Genomic DNA, 19,130 nt, shown 5'->3' with positions numbered 1-19,130 from the left:
CAGCTTTCTTATTCATTTGTCTGCTGATGGGCATCTAGGTTGCTTCCATGTCCTGGCTATTATAAACAGTGCTGCGATGAACACTGGGATGCACGTGTCTCTTTCAGATCTGGTTTCCGCGGTGTGTATGCCCAGGAGTGGGATTGCTGGGTCATATGGCAGTTCTATTTCCAGTTTTTAAGGAATCTCCACACTATTCTCCATAGTGGCTATACTAGTTAGCAATATATTTTAAAACCACAAACTCATAGACTTTTTACCAATATACCATTTATAGGAATTCATCCTGCACATGTGCTCCCTAGAATGATCTTTGAACATCACTACTGTGCTCAAAACTTTCCAATAATTTCTTTGCACACTCAAAGTCAAAGCCTAAGCCCTAGCCCACTATGCCCCACAAGATCTATCTCCCCACCCTAGCTGAATGGACATTATAACACAGAGACTGGGGTCATGCATACAAAACAAGAGACACCAGGGATTAATGGCAACCACGAGAATCCAGGAAGAGGCAAGAAAGGATTCCTCCCTAAAACCTTCAGAGGGAGCATCGCCCTGCCCATACCATTTTTGGACTTCCAGAACTGTGAGAAAATAGATTTCTAAGTCAGCCAGTTTGGTATTTTGTTGGGACAGTCCTAGGAAAGTAATGTTCTATGCTTAGTCACTCAGTTGTGTCCAACTTTTTGTGACCCCACGAATTGCAGCCCACCAGGCTCCTCTGTCCATGGGATTCTCCAGGCAAGAATACTAGAGTGGATTGCCATGCCCTCTTCCAGGGAATCTTCCCAACCCAGGGATCAAACCCAGGTCTCCTGCATTGCAGGCAGATTCTTTACCATCTGAACCATGAAGGAAGCCCTTACAGTTTACATTTTAGCTTTGATGCACATTCTATGCATTCTGACAAATGTGGAATGATGTGTATCCACCATTCTTGTCTTATTTGGACTACTTCCACTGCCTTAAATATCCTCTATAATCCAGTTATTCATCCCTCCCCCAGTCCCTGGCAACCAATGACCTTTCTCTTGTCTCCATAGTTCTGCCTTTTCAGAATATCATATATTTGGAATCATACAGCATACAATCTTTTCACACTGGCTTCTTTCACTGAGTTATGTGCATTTAATGAATATTCTTCCATGTCTTTTTCATGGCTCATTTCTCTTTGGCTTTGAATAACCTTCCATTGCCTGGATGCCACATTGCCTTTTTAAAGACACCCTATACCTTTTCATCACAGCTACTGTCTTTTCCTATGACTCTACCCCAGCTCATTAGGTTCTCTACGTTATACTTGGACCAGATAGTGTAATGAGTAGGAGTCCAGTTAGTAAACCTGAACCCTCTATTCAGACCTGGGCTCCACTGTTGGTTTCTTTGGGAAGTCATTTAACTTCTCTGAGCTTTAATACCCCAATCTCTAAAGCAGATACTTTATTACTTTCCTCATAAGAATGAAGCAATTAAATGGAATTTGTTGCTACAGTTATTCAGCTGCTAATTTGTATCTGATTCCTTGCAACCCCATGGACTGCAGCACACCAGGCTCCCCTGTCCTTCACCATCTCCCGGAGTTTGCTCAAATTCATGTCCATTTCAGTGACACCATCCAACCACCTCATCCTCTGCCATCCCCTTTTCCTTTTCCTACTGCCATCAGTCTCACCCAGCATCAGGGCCTTTTCCAATGAGCCGACTCTTTGCACCAGGTGGTCAAAGGATTGGTGCTTCAGCTTAAGCATCAGTTCTTCCAATGAATATTCAGGATTGATTTCCTTTGGGATTGGTGGGTGTGATTAAATGGAATACTACATGTAAAGTGCTTAGCATAACACATAATGGCCTGTTAGAGGAAACCAAAAATTGTTTGGTTGATTTTCTTCTGAATCTCAAATGATGTGATTTGAGAACTATGTTCTTGTAAGGTTTCTGGAAGTTGTTCTGTGTGTCTGCCATGTTACTCCATATACATGGAAAAATTATGAAGACATGTATTGTCACCTAGCAACATCGCAATAGTAGAGAACAGCACCAAAGAACTTGCTTTATTATTCAAAGTGTTAAATCCAACGTGGGTTAAGATGAAAATTCCATGTCTGAGCAATGCTAATAATCAAAATTAATTCACAGAGAGGTAATGAGCCTAAACACATGCAACAATTTGCTAGACTTACACAGCACTTGAGAAATCAATTATAACCCATTTCCACATTGTGTAGTCATGGGCCAGGTGTTCACATCAAATCAATAATGAGGAAATGCCGTTTAGCCCCATCAATGCCTCCCATCGGGGCTCTGATAGCACCAACTTCAAGGAAACTAGAAACCTACAATCTTTGCAGCTGAAATGTCTCCTCAAAACACATCTGAGTGAGTGCAGTTAATGACAGCCGTCACAAATAAATAGCTTGAAAATGTGTGTGAATGGCATGCCACTTCCTGACTGTGGATCAACCATATTAAAACATCAGCTGTAAAACATTTGCTATGCACCTTGATAGGAAATGCAGAACTGAATAGTAATTGTGTAATTTGTTGGATATGGTTATAAAAAAAACAACTCTTTGGGGTTTCTGGATTCTGAAGAGCTAGTGAATAAAACTGTCTAGCCTTTAGGAGTTCAGCAAACATATTACAGAGATCTGGCAAGATTTAAATATCAAAAAGCTCCTCTGACTCTTTGGCCAACTCGATCCTTTCTCTAAAAGCTTTGTTGCTTAAACTGTATGTGAAGAAATAGAAAGAACACATCTGGATGTTTGAAAGGCAATTATCTCTTCACACAAAAAAATTCACCTGTGAATATTGAGAAATTAATTGAGAGATGTATTAATGTTCAAAAAGTTGTAAGGGTAGAATCAAGTTAAAAACGATAAATTAATAAACAGTAACCTATCTGCCTGCCAATGCAGGAGACATAAGAGACTCGAGTTTGATCCCTGCGTGGGGAAGATCCCCTGGAGAAGGAAACAGCAACCCACTCCAGTATTCTTGCCTGGAGAATCCCATGGACAGAGGAGCCTGGCGGGCTATAGTCTGTGGGGTCACAAAGAGCTGGACATGGCTAAAGCGACTTATCATGCCCAAACTAATAGGATATAGAGGGTAGAACAGAGAGGTATATAAATAGTGTCTTTAAACTGAAAAAGAATTTGCTAATTAGCAAGGAAATTGCTGTCTGGCAGATGTCATCTTATTTAAAGAACAGACCATGTGAACACTGTTGGAGAAAAGTGTCAGTTTGTTTAGGGAACTGAGTCTTTGAATGTGCAGAGGTTAGTCTGTTGAACTTCAGTTATCAAAGAAAGAAATAATGGTTCCCAAAGCAATGAGACTCAAGCCATTTTAGAAGTAATTGTTGAAACCAAAGGAGAATTGCAGTTTTAATTTGAAATTAATTTATGTTCACGCCAAACCATACATTGAGAAAGGATGGTGATCATCCTCATGGTATCATTTTAAGCAGTACAGAAAAGACCTTTATTTCAAAAATTCTGAAACATAGGGTGCGGCCTGATGTATTCCCTCCATCTTTACTGATTTTTCTACCAACTAGAGATTCGTAGAGGTTCCTACATGGTCTCATTTCAAACATCATACACTAGTTGAGAGTGTAGAACAATCATCTACTGGTCTTGCATGCTTACAGGGAACTATTTATAGTTCATTTATAGTAATATTAATACCTTCTAGTACCTAACTAAGATGAGGTAACCTGAAAGACAGGGGGTTTCATGAGGGTAAAATAGGGCAGAGGAGATAATTTTGGAACTTGAAAAACATTTAAACAAGGCTGATCTAGTCACGGTTTCATAATGGGAATGTTAGTCCAGTCAATTAGAAGACAAAGATGACAAGACACATTGTAGGGATGGATGGAGAAAAACCTAAGAGAATTAAGAAGATGGATATGGCACTGAGATGGTTGGATGGGTTTCAAAAATAAATGCAACTATTTGCAGCAACATGGGTGCAGCTAGAGATTGTCATTCTGAGTGAAGTCAGACAGAGAAAGAGAAATGTCATGTGATACTGCCTTTCTGTGGAATCTAGAAAGGAATGACACAAATGAACTTATAAAACAAAAAATGCTCACAGACTTAGAGAATGAACTTATGGCTACCAGCAGGGAAGGGTGGGGAGGAGGGAGAGTTGGGGAGTCTGGGATCAACATGTATACACTACTATATTTAAAATGGATAACCAACAAGGACTTTCCTGGTGGTTCCGCTGGTAGAGAATCTGCCAGCAATGCGGGAGACGTGGGTTCGATCCCTGGGCGGGGAAGAGCCCCTGGAGGAGGGCATGGCAACCCACTCCAGTATTCTTGCCTGGAGAATCGCCATGGACAGAGGAGCCTGGCGGGCTGTAGTCCATGGGGTCGCAAAGAGCCGGATACGACTGAGCGACTAAGTACACCGCACAGCCAACAAGGACCTGCTGTACTGCACCTGGGACTCTGGTCAATGTTACGGGCAGTCGGGATGGGTAGGAGTTTGGGGGGAAATGGATACATATTTATGTATGGCTGAGTTCCTTTATTGCCCACCTGAAACTTTCACAGCATTGTTAATCAATTCTACTCTAACATACAATAGAAAGTTGGAGAAAAAAAAAAAAGTTGAAGGGAAACAGGTAAAATTATAATATGTCTCACTTACACTAAAATCCAAAATGTTGTTGTTTCAACCTGCAATTAATATAAAAATTATTAATGAGATTTTTAATCACACTAAGTCTTTGAAATGCAGTGTGTTTGTATTCTTATGTTTTATTTAGTACAGTTGGCAAACAATAAACTGTATATATATATATAAAGGAAAAAAAGGAAACTACTAACAACTGAGATTTTATTGTTTTACTATTGATGTATGTATGTATGTATTTCTGGCCAAGTTGGATCTTAGTTACAGCACTCAGGTTTCTCTCTAGCTGTGGCTCTGGGGCTTAGCTGCCTCTCGTCATGTGGGATCTTGTTTCCCTGGCCAGGGATCGAACCTATGTCCACTGCATTGAAAGTCAGATTCTTAACCACTGGATCACCAGAGACATTCCCTAGAGGATGATAATTTTAAAACCAGGAAGGACAGGATGATGCAAATCTCTTAGGCCATGTCTGCACACCATTTTACTCTTACCATTATTACAGTATAGTGTTGTTTCTCTAGGTGTCTGATATGAAACACCACAGAGAATGCCTAGTAGAATCAAAAGGAGGTACAGGTATCTTGTTATCTTGGGATCCCTGACTAATACCACATGGTCCATAAAAGTGAACAAGGTCCCTCCTCTAACTCCCACTAGCACTTTACATGACCCAGTCCTCCAATTATCATTCTTGGACTCTCTGCCAAGTCGCTGTGGTCGTTTCAAAAAATAACATCCAAATTTTAAAGCCTGTATCTATAGAACCTGCAGGGGTGGAAATTCTGCTAAGTTCTCAAGCTTTCCCGCTCACTCACAGGGGACATGTTTAGTTTTCTTTGCTCTCCAGCTTGCCAAGTATCCACGGCACCTAACCACAAATGAAAAAGGCAATTCACTCTAATCAGATGCTCAACCCAACCAATTTTCCCAGGCAGCCTTGGAGCCATCACAGTGGCCTTCAAGTTCAGGGTCATGCCTTTTGGAAAATAGCATGTAGGGCTCAAAACCCTCACATTCTGTCAGTGTACATCATGCTCAAAGCCTTTGGAAAGAATCACAGCAAAGCCAGGCAACAAAAGAACTGTTCTTCCTTTTAATCCCAATCATTTATTCCTTCAAACAACACCAACCACTATTCACCTAATGAGAAGAGTTCCTATTAACTTGAGAAAGTTCCCCATCTATTTTGAAATTCCTTACAACTTGTATTTCTTCTCTTTCCCTCTTGACAGCGCTGTCTTTATTGCAGCACATGGGCTCCTGGTTGCAGAGTGCAGGCTTCTCCAGGGATCGAATCCACATCTCCTGCATTGGCAGATGGATTTTTAACCACTGGACCACCAGGGAAGTCCTGACAGCTTGTATTCCTTCTCTTATTTCCTTCTTCATTCCTATTCTTTCAGCATCACTTCCACAAACATTTACTTGGAGGCCATCAAGTGCTAGATCCTGGAAAATGAGTGGTGGTGCAAAGATAAATAGAATATTTTATGCCTTGAGGGAGTTTACCACCTATAATGGAAATAACAGAATGCAAAGATAAAGTTAAAATATATGACAAACGCTGGGGCAATAATGGTGTTCAAGGTAGAAACAGATGTTAGCTGCCCTGAGAGAGTCAGAGACACTGCACAAAACTGGTGATATTTATTTTGTTTTGTTGTTTGTTTTTTTGCTGAGCAGTCACCAAGTAATTTTTATTTTTTAATCTTTATTGGGGTATAGTTGCTATATAAAGTTTTGTGTTTTTTAAATTATGAAAGTATGACAACATATTTACAGAAGACTTGGAAAGCACAAAACAAAGTTGTTATACAATGTTTTGCTAGTTTCTATTGTACAGCAAAGTGAATCTGTATTATGTGTCCACATATATCCTCTTTTTTGGGTTTCCTTCCGATTTAGCTCACCAGAGAACACTGGGGAGAGTTCCCTGTGCTATATACTAGGTTCTTATTAGTTACCTATTTTGTACGTAGTATCAATGGTGCATACATGTCAATCCCAATCTTCCCAAATCTTCCCACCCCATCCCTCTCCCCCCTCAGCATCTATACATTTGTTCTCTACACCTGTGTCTCTATTTCTGCTTGGTAAATAAGATTACCTGTTGGGCTTCCCAGGTGGCACTAGTGGTAAAGAATCCACCTGCCAATGTAGGAGACCAAGAAACGGGAGTTCAATCTCTGGGTCAGAAAGATCCTCTGGAGTAGGAAGTGGCAACCCACTCCAGTATTCTTGCCTGGAGAATCCCATGAACAGAGGAGCCTGGTGGGCTAAAGTCCTTGGGGCTGCAAAGAGTTGGACATGACTGAGCAACTGAGCATGCAAATAAGATCATCTATACCAAACTGGTGATGTTTGGAGGAAAGTGGTTCTCTTGGAAGTGCTGATTTTATCTGCTCCCTCTCACCTCTCTCCCACACTCACTGTGGATACCTTAGAGTGAAAGTTTCAGCTTTTGCTTGCTTCTTAGAGAAGCCATCTCATCCTTGTTCCTGGAGTACAGCCACTCCCATTTCCATTCCCATCACAGATGCCTGAGCCACGGGCCAGATAAACAGGAGACGACAAGACAGAGAGGAGGAAGGAGCTGGGTGGTGGATCATGAGCCCTTCTCCTGGGTGAGAACAGCCTTGAAGCTAACAGCTGATTGTGTAAGTGGCTAGAATGCACTGGTGCACAGAGAGGAGCAGACCTGCAAAGTCAGGAGGTGCCCAAATGAGAGTCCAGAGAAGAGCCTCCCCTCCCACACCAGGGCCCTCTGTCCTTCCAACAACTGAGTTCTGGATGCTGCCCTGTAAGATGGTTTTGTTTCACCTGGGCTTCTGGGAATGGGTTTTTGTTCTTTGCAACTGAACATTTTTTATTTACTTTCAAATACTTGAACCCCGACTTCTAACCTGTACATTGAAGCATTGTATGTGTGCACTCAGTCGTGTCCGACTCTTTGTGACCCCATGGACTGTAGCCCACCAGGCTCCTCTGTCCATGGGATTCTTCAGGCAAGAATACTGGAGAGGTTTGCCATTCTTTCCTCCAGGTGATCTTCCCCATCCAGAGATCAAACCCGTATCTCTTACATCTCCTGCATTGGTAGGCAGATTCTTTACCGCTGTGCCACCTCGGGGACACATTGAACCTTTATATATACTATAAGCCTCCATACTTTAAAAAAACAAGAACAAAACAAAAACAACAACAACAACATTTGACAGTGATGATGTGAGAGAAACAGGATGGACAAGAAGGGATACATCTGAAAGCATCATCAGTATAAAGTTGGGGGGAGTAGACTGGAGAAGGAAGATGGTATTGAATGAGGAAACGATCCAGTCAGAAAATTGTCATGCTTTTGAGCATTTAAATGGTCTTATGATGTGTGCAGTACCAGCAGAAAAAGCCAGGCTTTTCTCTGGCTCTTAGAGCTATGGGTAGTTTCCTTTTTCTTCTTCGTTTCTGTTGTCCAAATATTCTACAATGTGCATGCATTTTGTACTAAAAAAAATCCATTAGTTTAAGAAAATAATCTTTCAACCCTTTAAAAGAGTAATGCCTCAGAGAATGTTATGTCAACTAAAATATTTTGATGATCTAACTAAGAGAACACAAAATAATTTTGCCCCCAAAAGGTCATTCCTGATTGGAAGCAGACAGCACAGTAAGGCGTAAGTTTGGGAATGAGAGCTAGAGCTTGAGGGGGAGGGAAATGGCCCCACATGGAGTAGAGGGTGCCGGGAGCTAGGACACCCCTCTTGCTGTGCCATCGCCTGGACTCTGAGAAGACTGTGGCTGCCTTCACTGGAGCTCATGTGGCCCTTGCTTCCCTTTCTAAACATGCACCAAGCTGCATCATACCCCTCCAGTCCAAAACCCTGGCTTCCTGCAGCTAGCAAGCCCAGGTCACAGCTATTTCTCTGTCCCACTCTCCTTTGGGGTATTTGTAGCGAGACACAGAAATACTTCAGAAAATGACCCAAGTCTAGGGTGTCACTTTTTAGCCTTTTCGCTAGGGTCAAGTGTAGTATGCTTTCCATGTGGCTCAGTGGTAAAGAATGCTCCTGCTTATGTAGATGGCTCAAGAGATGCAGGTTCGATCCCTGGGTGGGGAAGATCCCCCGGAAGAGGAAATGGCAACCCACTCCAGTATTCTTGTCTGGAGAATCCCATGGACAGAGGAGCCTGGCAGGCTACGGTCCAGTCCCTGGGGTCATAAAGAGTCAGACATAACTTAGAGACTAAACAACAGCCCACCTATATTGTCTAATCATTGAGGTGGTGCCTCTGAGTTTTAATGTCAGCATATTCAGTTCTCTAGAGAAACAGAACCAATAGGAGGGATATAGATATAGACAGATATAGATATAGATAGATATGTAAAAATTGTATATGTTATAAATTGTCATAAGGAATTCGCTTACACGTTATGGAGGCTGAGAAGCCCCATGATCTGCCATCTGCAAGCTGGATGGATACACGAAGACTGGGTGGTGGTGTAGTTCTGGTCTGCCTGAAGGTCTAGGAACCAGGAGAGCCTGTGATGTAAGTTCAGATCCAAGGGCAGAGGAGATGGACGTGCCAGCTCAGTCAGGCAGATAGTGACTCCCTCCTCTCTCCACCTTTTTGTTTTATTCAGATCCTCAACAGATCGGATGGTGCCCGCCCTCCTCAAGGAGGGCCATCTGCTCTTCTCAGTCTGTCATTCCTAATGCTCATCTCAGGACTTTCCTGGCAGTCCGGCAGTGAAGACTCCGCCTTCCAATGCAAGGGCTGTGGGTTCAAACCTGGTTGGGAAACCAAGATCCCACATGCTTCAGGGCCAAAAAAACCAAAACATGAAACAGAAGCAATATTGTAAAAAATTCAATAAAGACTTTAAAAACAGTCCACATCAAAGAAAATCTTTTTAAAAAAATAATGCTCATCTCCTCCAAAGACATCCTCATAGACACACCCATAATTAATGTTTAACCAATTATCTGGGCATCCCACAGACTAGAGAAGATGACGCATAAACTTAAGCATTACCAACAACTTTAATTACTACTGGAATTAACAGCGAACAGTGAACAGTTCCCAAGTGTAGATCTGGGACTCAGATCACATATATCTTCCCAGGAGAGAAAGGTCAGAAAGACCAGAGGTAATGGTGATGAACACAAATATTAACAAAACAGCAACAACAGTTAGCCTGTATTAAGTGCCAATGCAGGCGGCACAGGAGATAGGGGTTCGATCCCTGGGTAGAGAACATCCCCTAGAGGAGGAAATGGAAACCCACTCCAGTATTCTTGCCTGGAAAATCCCATGGACAGAGGAGCCTGGTGGGCTACAGTCCATGGGGTCACAAAGAGTCAGACACAATACATGCACCGACCCGAGACTGGCCTCTGAGCTTTATATGTTTTCTTGCTTTCCACTCATATGTTTCAGATCCAGGCTTATGCCCTATTTTATACATGAAGACATTGATGCTGTGGGTGTTTAGTAAGTGACAGAGGATGGATTCAAACCCACAGCACCAAGTTTCTTTCCTCTGAAGAAAGTGACCATCAAAGCTTTCAGGTGGAAAGGTGAGAAAGAAATCTGACATCTCAACAAAAAACCCCAATATTTGCTACATTTCAACTGAACTGACCGAAACAAGGATACAAGTGATAGTTGATGTCCCCTTTGGAACTGAGAAGCTCTTGTCAGGATTCTTGATCTTGGAGGACAAGTGGCCTGAGGACTGTAAGCCCAGGGATGCGGGATCACCAAGTCAGGGCGTCCTCTCCCCTCTGCCATTCCTCTGACGGGAAGAGGCTGGCAGTACACTGTGTTAGCCAAATGTTTTCAAATGACTCAACATTTTAGGACCAACGAGCTCTGTCTGTCTGGGAAGTCCACAGCCGACCTTGAAGACCTTGTTTTTGTGAGGAAATTTGTTCCATATGGTTCTAGCTCCTAGCAAGTGGCTCATCCATTGACACTCCGAAAGCAAAGGGGCAGCCAAGCCTTGAACCAATGTCTGAGGAACTGTTTTACATTTGCTGTCTCGTTCAATCAGGAGCCCAGGCTCACCAACCACTTAGAGACTCCAGTTCATGTAGAATAAATTCAAGGGAAAAGGTTTTGTCTCTCTTGGACATTTCTTACATGGTTTTATTTATTCCAGTGGACAGAGGAGAGCTTCAGTTTTCCTTTTTCTCTTTACATTTGAAAGATCTCCCACTTATTGAGTGCCAACTATGTGCCAAGCATGTTTAAAAAAAACTTGAGGGACTTCTCTGGCAGTCCAGTGGTTAAGACTCTGTGCTTCCTTCTGCAGGGGGGTTGGGTTTGATCCCTGATCAGGAACTGTGAACCCTATGCCACACAATGTGGCCAAAATTTTTTTCAATTCAATTCAATTAAATTAAAGATAATTTGATTTTGTGATATTAGAAGACGACAGTTCAGTTCAGTTGCTCAGTCATGTCTGACTTTTTGCGACCCCATGAATCGCAGCACACCAGGCCTCCCTGTCCATCACAAACTCCCGGAGTTTACTCAAACTCATGCCCATCGAGTCGGTGATGCCATCCAGCCATCTCATCCTCTGTCACCCCCTTCTCCTCCTGCCCCCAATCCCTCCCAGCATCAGGGTTTTTTCCAATGAGTCAACTCTTCCCATGAGGTGGCCAAAGTATTGGAGTTTCAGCTTCAGCATCAGTCCTTCCAATGAACACCCAGTACTGATCTCCTGTAGGATGGACTGGTTGGATCTTCTTGCAGTCCAAGGGACTCTCAAGAGTCTTCTCCAACACCACAGTTCAAAAGCATCAATTCTTCGGTGCTCCGCATTCTTCACAGTCCAACTCTCACATCCATACATGACCACTGGAAAAACCATAGCCTTGACCAGACGGATCTTTTGTCGGCAAGTAATGTCTCTGCTTTTTAAAATGCTATCTAGGTTGGTCATAACTTTCCTTCCAAGGAGTAAGCGTCTTTTAATTTCATAGCTGCAGTCACCATCTGCAGTGATTTTGGAGCCCAAAATAATGAAGTCTGACACTGTTTCCACTGTCTCCCCATCTATTTCCCATGAGGTGATGGGACCAGATGCCATGATCTTAGTTTTCTGAATGTTGAACTTTAAGCCAACTTTTTCACTCTCCTCTTTCACTTTCATAAAGAGGCTCTTTAGTTCCTCTTCACTTTCTGCCATAAGGGTGGTGTCATCTGCATATCTGAGGTTATTGATATTTCTCCCAGCAATCTTGATTCCAGCTTGTGCTTCTTCCAGCCCAGCATATCTCATGATGTACTCTGCATATAAGTTAAATGAGCAGGGTGACAATATACAGCCTTGACATACTCCTTTTCCTATTTGGAACCAGTCTGCTGTTCCATGTCCAGTTCTAACTGTTGATTCCTGACCTGCATACAGGTTTCTCAAGAGGCAGGTCAGGTGGTCTGGTATTCCCATCTCTTTCAGAATTTTCCACAGTTTATTGTGATCCACACAGTCAAAGGCTTTGGCATAGTCAATAAAGCAGAAATAGGTGTTTTTCTGGAACTCTCTTGTTTTTTCAATAATCCAGTGGATATTGGCAATTTGATCTCTGGTTCCTCTGCCTTTTCTAAAACCAGCTTGAACATCTGGAAGTTCTCGGTTCATGTATTGCTGAAGCCTGGCTTGGAGAATTTTGAGCATTACTCTACCAGCGTGTGAGATGAGTGCAATTGTGCAGTAGTTTGAGCATTCTTTGGGATTGCCTTTCTTAGAGATTGGAATGAAAACTGACCTTTTCCAGCCCTGTCGCCACTGCTGAGTTTTCCAAATTTGCTGGCATATTGAGTGCAGCACTTTCACAGCATCATCCTTTAGGATTTGAAATAGCTCAACTGGAATTCCATCACATCCACTAGCTTTGTTCGTAGTGATGCTATCTAAGGCCCACTTGACTTCACATTCCAGGATGTCTGGCTCTAGGTCAGTGATCACACCATTGTGATTATCTGGGTCATGAAGATCTTTTTTGTACAGTTCTTCTGTGTATTCTTGCCACCTCTTCTTAATATCTTCTGCTTCTGTTAGGTCTCAACCATTTCTGTCCTTTATTGAGCCCATTTTTGCATGAAATGTTCCCTTGATATCTCTAATTTTCTTGAAGAGATCTCTAGTCTTTCCTGTTCTGTTATTTTCCTCTATTTCTTTGCATTGATCACTGAGGAAGGCTTTCTTATGTCTCCTGGCTATTCTTTGGAACTCTGCATTCAAATGGGAATATCTTTCCTTTTCTCCTTTGCTTTTTGCTTCTCTTCTTTTCACAGCTATTTGTAAGCCCTCCTCAGACAGTCATTTTGCCTTTTTGCATTTCTTTTCCATGGGGATGGTCTTGATCCCTGTCTCCTGTACAATGTCACGAACCTCTGTCCATAGTTCATCAGGCTCTCTGTCTATCAGATCTAGTTCCTTAAATCTATTTCTCACTTCCACTGTGTATTCATAAGGGATTTGATTTAGGTCATACCTGAATGGTCTAGTGGTTATCCCTACTCTCTTCAGTTTAAGTCTGAATTTGGCAATAAGGAGTTCATGATCTGAGCCACAGTCAGCTCCAGGTCTTGTTTTTGCTGGCTGTATAGAGCTTCTCCATCTTTGGCTGCAAAGGATATAATCAATCTGATTTCGGTGTTGGCCATCTGGTGATGTCCATGTGTAGAGTCTTCTCTTGTGTTGTTGGAAGAGGGTGTTTGCTATGACCAGTGCATTCTCTTGGCAAAACTCTATTAGCCTTTGCCCTGCTTCATTCCGTACTCCAAGACCAAATTTGCCTGTGACTCCAGGTGTTTCTTGACTTCCTACTTTTGCATTCCAGACCCCTATAATGAAAAGGATATCTTTTTTGGGTGTTAGTTCTAAAAGGTCTTGTAGGTCTTCATAGAACCATTCAACTTCGGCTTCTTCAGCATTACTGGTTGGGGCATAGGCTTGGATTACCGTGATATTGAATGGTTTGCCTTGGAAATAAACAGAGATCATTCTGTCATTTTTGAGATTGCATCCAAGTACTGCATTTTGGACTCTTTTGTTGACTATGATGGCTACTCCACTTCTAAGGGATTCCTGCCCACAGTAGTAGATATAATGGTCATCTGAGTTAAATTCACCCATTCCAGTCCATTTTAGTTCGCTGATTCCTAGAATGTTGATGTTCACTCTTGCCATCTCCTGTTTGACCACTTCCAATTTGCCTTGATTCATGGACCTAACATTCCAGGTTCCTAGGCAATATTGCTCTTTACAACATCAGACCTTGCTTCTATCACCAGTCCCATCCACAACTGGGTATTGTTTTTGCTTTGGTTCCATCCTTTCATTCTTTCTGGAGTTATTTCTCCACTGATCTCCAGTAGCATATTGGACACCTACCAACCTGGCGAGTTTCTCTTTCAGTATCCTATCATTTTGCCTTCTCATACTGTTCATGGGGTTCTCAAGACAAGAATACTGAAGTGGTTTGCCATTCCCTTCTCCAGTGGACCACATTCTGTCAGACCTCTCCACTAAGACCTGACCGTCTTGGGTGGCCCCACATGGCATGGCTGAGTTTCGTTGAGTTAGACAAGACTGTGGTCCTGTGATCAGATTGGCTAGTTTTCTGTGATTATGGTTTTAGTGTGTCTGCCCTCTGATGCCCTCTCACAACACCTACCATCTTACTTGGGTTTTTCTAACCTTGGACATGGGGTATGTCTTCACGGATGTGCCAGCAAAGCGCAGCCGCTGCTCCTTACCTTGGACGAGGGGTATCTTCTCACGGCCACCCCTCCTGACCTTGAACGTGGAGTAGCTCCTACAACACGTCGCTTTTTTTTCTTAAAAAAAAAAAAAACTCAACATGCAGAAAAGAGAGGAGAAATCCTACTGCCCAGAGATAACCACTGGATCTATCCTTCAAAATCTACTCTCTGTACCTTTGTACTGTGTGCTGTGCTTAGTAGATTCAGTCATGTCCAAGCTTTGCCACCCCACAGACTGTAGCCCACCAGGTTCCTACCTCCATGAGATTTCCTCTGCAAGAATAGTGGAGTGCGTAGCTGTGTCCTCCTCCAGGGGGTCTTTCCAACCCAGGGATCAAACCCACATCTTACTTTGTCTCCTGCTTTGGCAGGTGGCTTCTTTACCACTAGTGCTGCCTGGGAGGCCCACTGTACCACTAGCTTCTTTTAAGGAGATTCTAGTTCCAGCGTCATATTTTCCAAATGTCAACTTTACCTTTGGGACAGACTTTATTCCTTCAGAAAGATCTACCAAATCAGAACTCAGACAAGGTCAGAACAAGTGTATTTGGAGCAGAAAAACAGCTGGGCCCTTTCCACGTGCGGCAGCTCTTCGATGTACTTTACCTTTTATGATCAGCAGCATCTGCATGGTTAGGAAGATTTTCAACATCACACTTCAAGTCACTAAAATCTTCAGAGCTTTTTCATCTTCCCGAACTGAATCATTGTTCCCATGAAACAGAACCTCCTCACACCCTGCACCATTATAGCCACCATTCTCCCTTCTGTTTCTATAAATATTGCTACTCTGGGTACCTCATATAAGTAGACTCATACTTTTTTTTTTTTTTTTTTGTAACTGACATCTCACTTAGTTTAACATTTTCTTTCAGATATATGCCCAGAAGTGGAATTGCTGGATCATGTGGTAGTACCACTAAAATTTTTTTTCTAAAAAAAAAAAAGCATTCTGTTTTAAATATCTATACATATATATGACATTGAAGAACTATAGCCTCTTGTGTGTTTACTTACAGCATAACTTCTTTGCCATGAGAGCTTGCCTATCAACAACATAGTGAATTAACTTACAAGGGGGAGGCCATCTTTGTATACTTCACTTGAAATTGTTTCTTGACCACACTTCCAACAGTCACTCCATCAGTGGTAACACTTGTATAATTTCCCCATAAAACATTATATTTGTTAAAAAGTTACTTAATCCTGAAAATATATCATCTTTCAAATATTCCTAATGAAAGAAATATTTCATGTCTTTCATTACTAAAGCAGAATATAGAATATTCTATGATTAATGACAATATAACTTCCTAAAATGCGTGATTTGTTTTCATACTCATTTCTTCAAATCTTTGGTAATATTCCTTCATGTGGTTTACACCAGCATCTTCAGTGAAATAGGTATATTTTGCTTTCTCACTTATTTTTCAATTAATATTTTAGCTATTTTAATATTTCAGAAAAAACATCATATGATTTTTGCTTTTATTAACATCAAAAGACCTCAGAAGAGGATGCTAAATATCTAGAAGCATGCTTAGCATAGTTCTATGATGTCTCAGATTGAATATTATATGACTTTAAATGTCACTGAAAACATTGCAAAGACTTGTCTTCATATCTGTGATTAACAAAAATTTTTTATCCATAAATGTCTTGATAATGATGATAGTTTCATATTTACTAGCTTATACTAAAGGCATAATGGTCTTCCTTGGTGGGTCAGACAGTGAAGAAAATGCCTGCAGTGTGGGAGACCTGGGTTCAATGGCTGGGTTGGGAAGATCCCCTGGAGGAGGGCATGGTAACCCACTCCAGTGTTCTTGCCTGAATAGAACAAAATTCATCACTAGGAATGATATGGGTGATAATGAACAAATTTATCATTGATGGAATTTTAAATAGTCTTCCTGAGGGTCACTGTTTTTAGTCATGTGACTTTAAGAAAAAAAGAGCCAAACCAGGAATAAGAGCAGAGTCAGTTCTGCCATTTTGTTACTCACTTGTGCTAACATTACTACTATTACATATAATTCACATTTTCTTTGCAAGAATATTTTAAACCCATTATCTTGGGAAGATTGGCTTACAAAAAACCTGATGTCATCAACCACATATCCACTTAATTAGGCATGTGTAAACCACAATGTTGTCAAATGCTGGAAATGAATGACCTAGTTAATATACCTCCATGAATCTCCTGTGCTATAAAACTCCTGCTTTTCTCTTATTTATGGAGGTGACAAGAACCATCTGACATATAACACAAATGAGGGCAAGGCATGCTATTATACAGTAAATATTAATAAATCTTTGTTTTCAAGTATCTTAATAGATTTTATCTTTATGATAGTTTTAGATAGTTTAGATTTAAAGGAAAGTTGAGAAGATAAAATGGAGAAGTCTCAGAATTCTCATATGCCACACGTGGTTTCCTCTATTCTTAACATCATACACTTGTATGGTACATTTGTTACAATTAATGGACCAAATTAGTCAATTGTTATTGACTAGCTTAATTTCTTTTTAAATTTTTAAACAAAATAGAAATAAAGTTCCAGCATTTTCTGCCTGTGTCCTGATGGATTTTCTTACTTACTGCTGATGTAACATTGTTGTTGTTGCTCAGTAGCTGAGTCTTGTCCGACTCTTTGCCACCCCGTGGACTGCAGCACGTCAGGCTCCTCTGTCCTTTACTGTCTCCCAGAGTTTGCTCAGATTCATGTCCATAGAGTCAGTGACACTATCTAACCATCTCATGCTATGCCACCATCTCCTTTTGCCTTCAATCTTTCCCAGCACCAGGGTCTTTTCCAAAGAGTCAGCTCTTTGCATCAAGCTGATGTAATACCCAGAAAGTACAACTCCCAGAATGCACTGCTACTAAGCTTCTTCTCACTCCTCACCTGCGGTTGATGCATCATCCCCAGTCGCTTGCCTCACTTACTATTTCCTCACATCTTCCCCTATTCCTCTCCAATGGTTTCTGTGGTTTTCTGTCTTTACCTGAATGTAGAAAGATGGTAGATTGGGGACAGGCAGAGATGAGAAACAAAACTCTTGGTAACTCCCAGAGAAGGACACATGGGGTAAAGAACACTTTCTCTATATTTCAGTTGGTCTGAGCATGGGTCTGTGAGCCAGGGCTGCAGACCATCTTCATCTCTGTGTTTCGGAGGTCATCTAATTTGTGAGGCAATCCTGGGTGCCCTGTGAGTTAAAGCATGGTGGATTATTCTCCGTCCTGCTCTGTATGCTTCATAGTCAGTGTCACTTCTTCTGAGATCATGGACTTGAGTTGCCAGTCTCGGTTGGTAGCTGGCTTTCCTATGACTTTGTGGGCTGTCAATGAGGAGTTGGAAAACACCGCATGAAGGCTGTTAGCCAGGCACTGTTTAGAACCAGAAGTCTCTTTGGCTTACTATGGAAATTCTCCAAGTAGCTTTATTGGGAATTGTGAAACTTAATGAGATAGAGGGTCTGGATGTCTGACAACAGGAGTCTGCCAAATTAAATGTGTTATAAGAAATAAAGCAGACTCTGAGTAGACAAAAGGGCACTATACAACACGCACAAATTCACTCATTGGAGGAAAGTTACATCTGTCCAGCTTGCTCCAGCAAGAGAAAATACACTGTAGAAGAATTGTGGAACACCTCAGTAAGAGGGAGCTAGTGGAAGCTTCTTGTAGATTTGGATCTATTCTGGCTGATCTTCAGGGGGGTTGAAGGTAGTGAGGGAGCCAGTTTTTGAATGGATTTTATCTACAAGTGGGAACAATTTGGTGATGGGGTGTCTTAATGGTTGTTTTCTTGGAGGAAAGAGGATTAAAGACAGTAGTCACTGATGAAGAAGTAGCAGGAACACACATCTCATAGCACTTTAGGAAGCTCTGAGTCAAAGCAAGAGTATTTTTGAGCACATTTTCAGCTCAAATAGTAAGGAAGATTTTTACTTTGGGAAACAAACAGACAGCTTCCCTGGTGGTCCAGTGGCAAAGAAGCCACCTGCCAATGCAGGAGACATGGGTGTGATGCCTGGTCCAGGCAGATCCCATAAGCTGAGGAGCAATGAAGCCTGTGTGCCACAATTATTGAGCCTGTGCTCTTAAGCCTGGGAGTCACAAATGCTGAGCCCATGAGCCACAACTACTGAAGCCCAAGTGCCCTGGGGCCTGGGCTCCAAAACAAGAGAAGCCACTGCAATGAGAAGCCCGCACGCTGCAACAAGACTGAAGCCCCTACTTGCTGCAACTAGAGAAAAGCCCATGCAGCAACAAAGACCCAGCACAGACAAAAGAACAAACAAACAAATAAATAAAAACAATGATAAAAAAGAAACAGGGAAGTAGTCACTGTGCACGTCTGAAGAGGGGGGTGTTCAGTCATTGCAAGGTTGCATGACTGCATCTTGGCTTGTTTCAACCATAGACCTCAGGTGGCTTGGTCTGAGCCTTGCTTCTCTTCTGTGAGTGAGTTTGTGTTCTGTTGGGAAAATCACAGCCTGACCACCAGCTACCAGCACTGTTTTTCACTTTCTCACATGTTATCTCTTTACTCCATTCAACAAGCCAATGATGCAGATACTATTTATATCATTGCATATTACAGATGTGGAAACTGAAGTAAAAGAGGGGTTAAGCAACTTGCCTAACACCATTCCACTTGCTGTTAACCACTGCTCTTACAGAGTCTGGG

This window comes from Cervus elaphus, chromosome 16 (genome assembly GCF_910594005.1).
Source record: "Cervus elaphus chromosome 16, mCerEla1.1, whole genome shotgun sequence".
NCBI lineage: Eukaryota > Metazoa > Chordata > Mammalia > Artiodactyla > Cervidae > Cervus > Cervus elaphus.
This window is presented reverse-complemented; position numbering follows the sequence as displayed.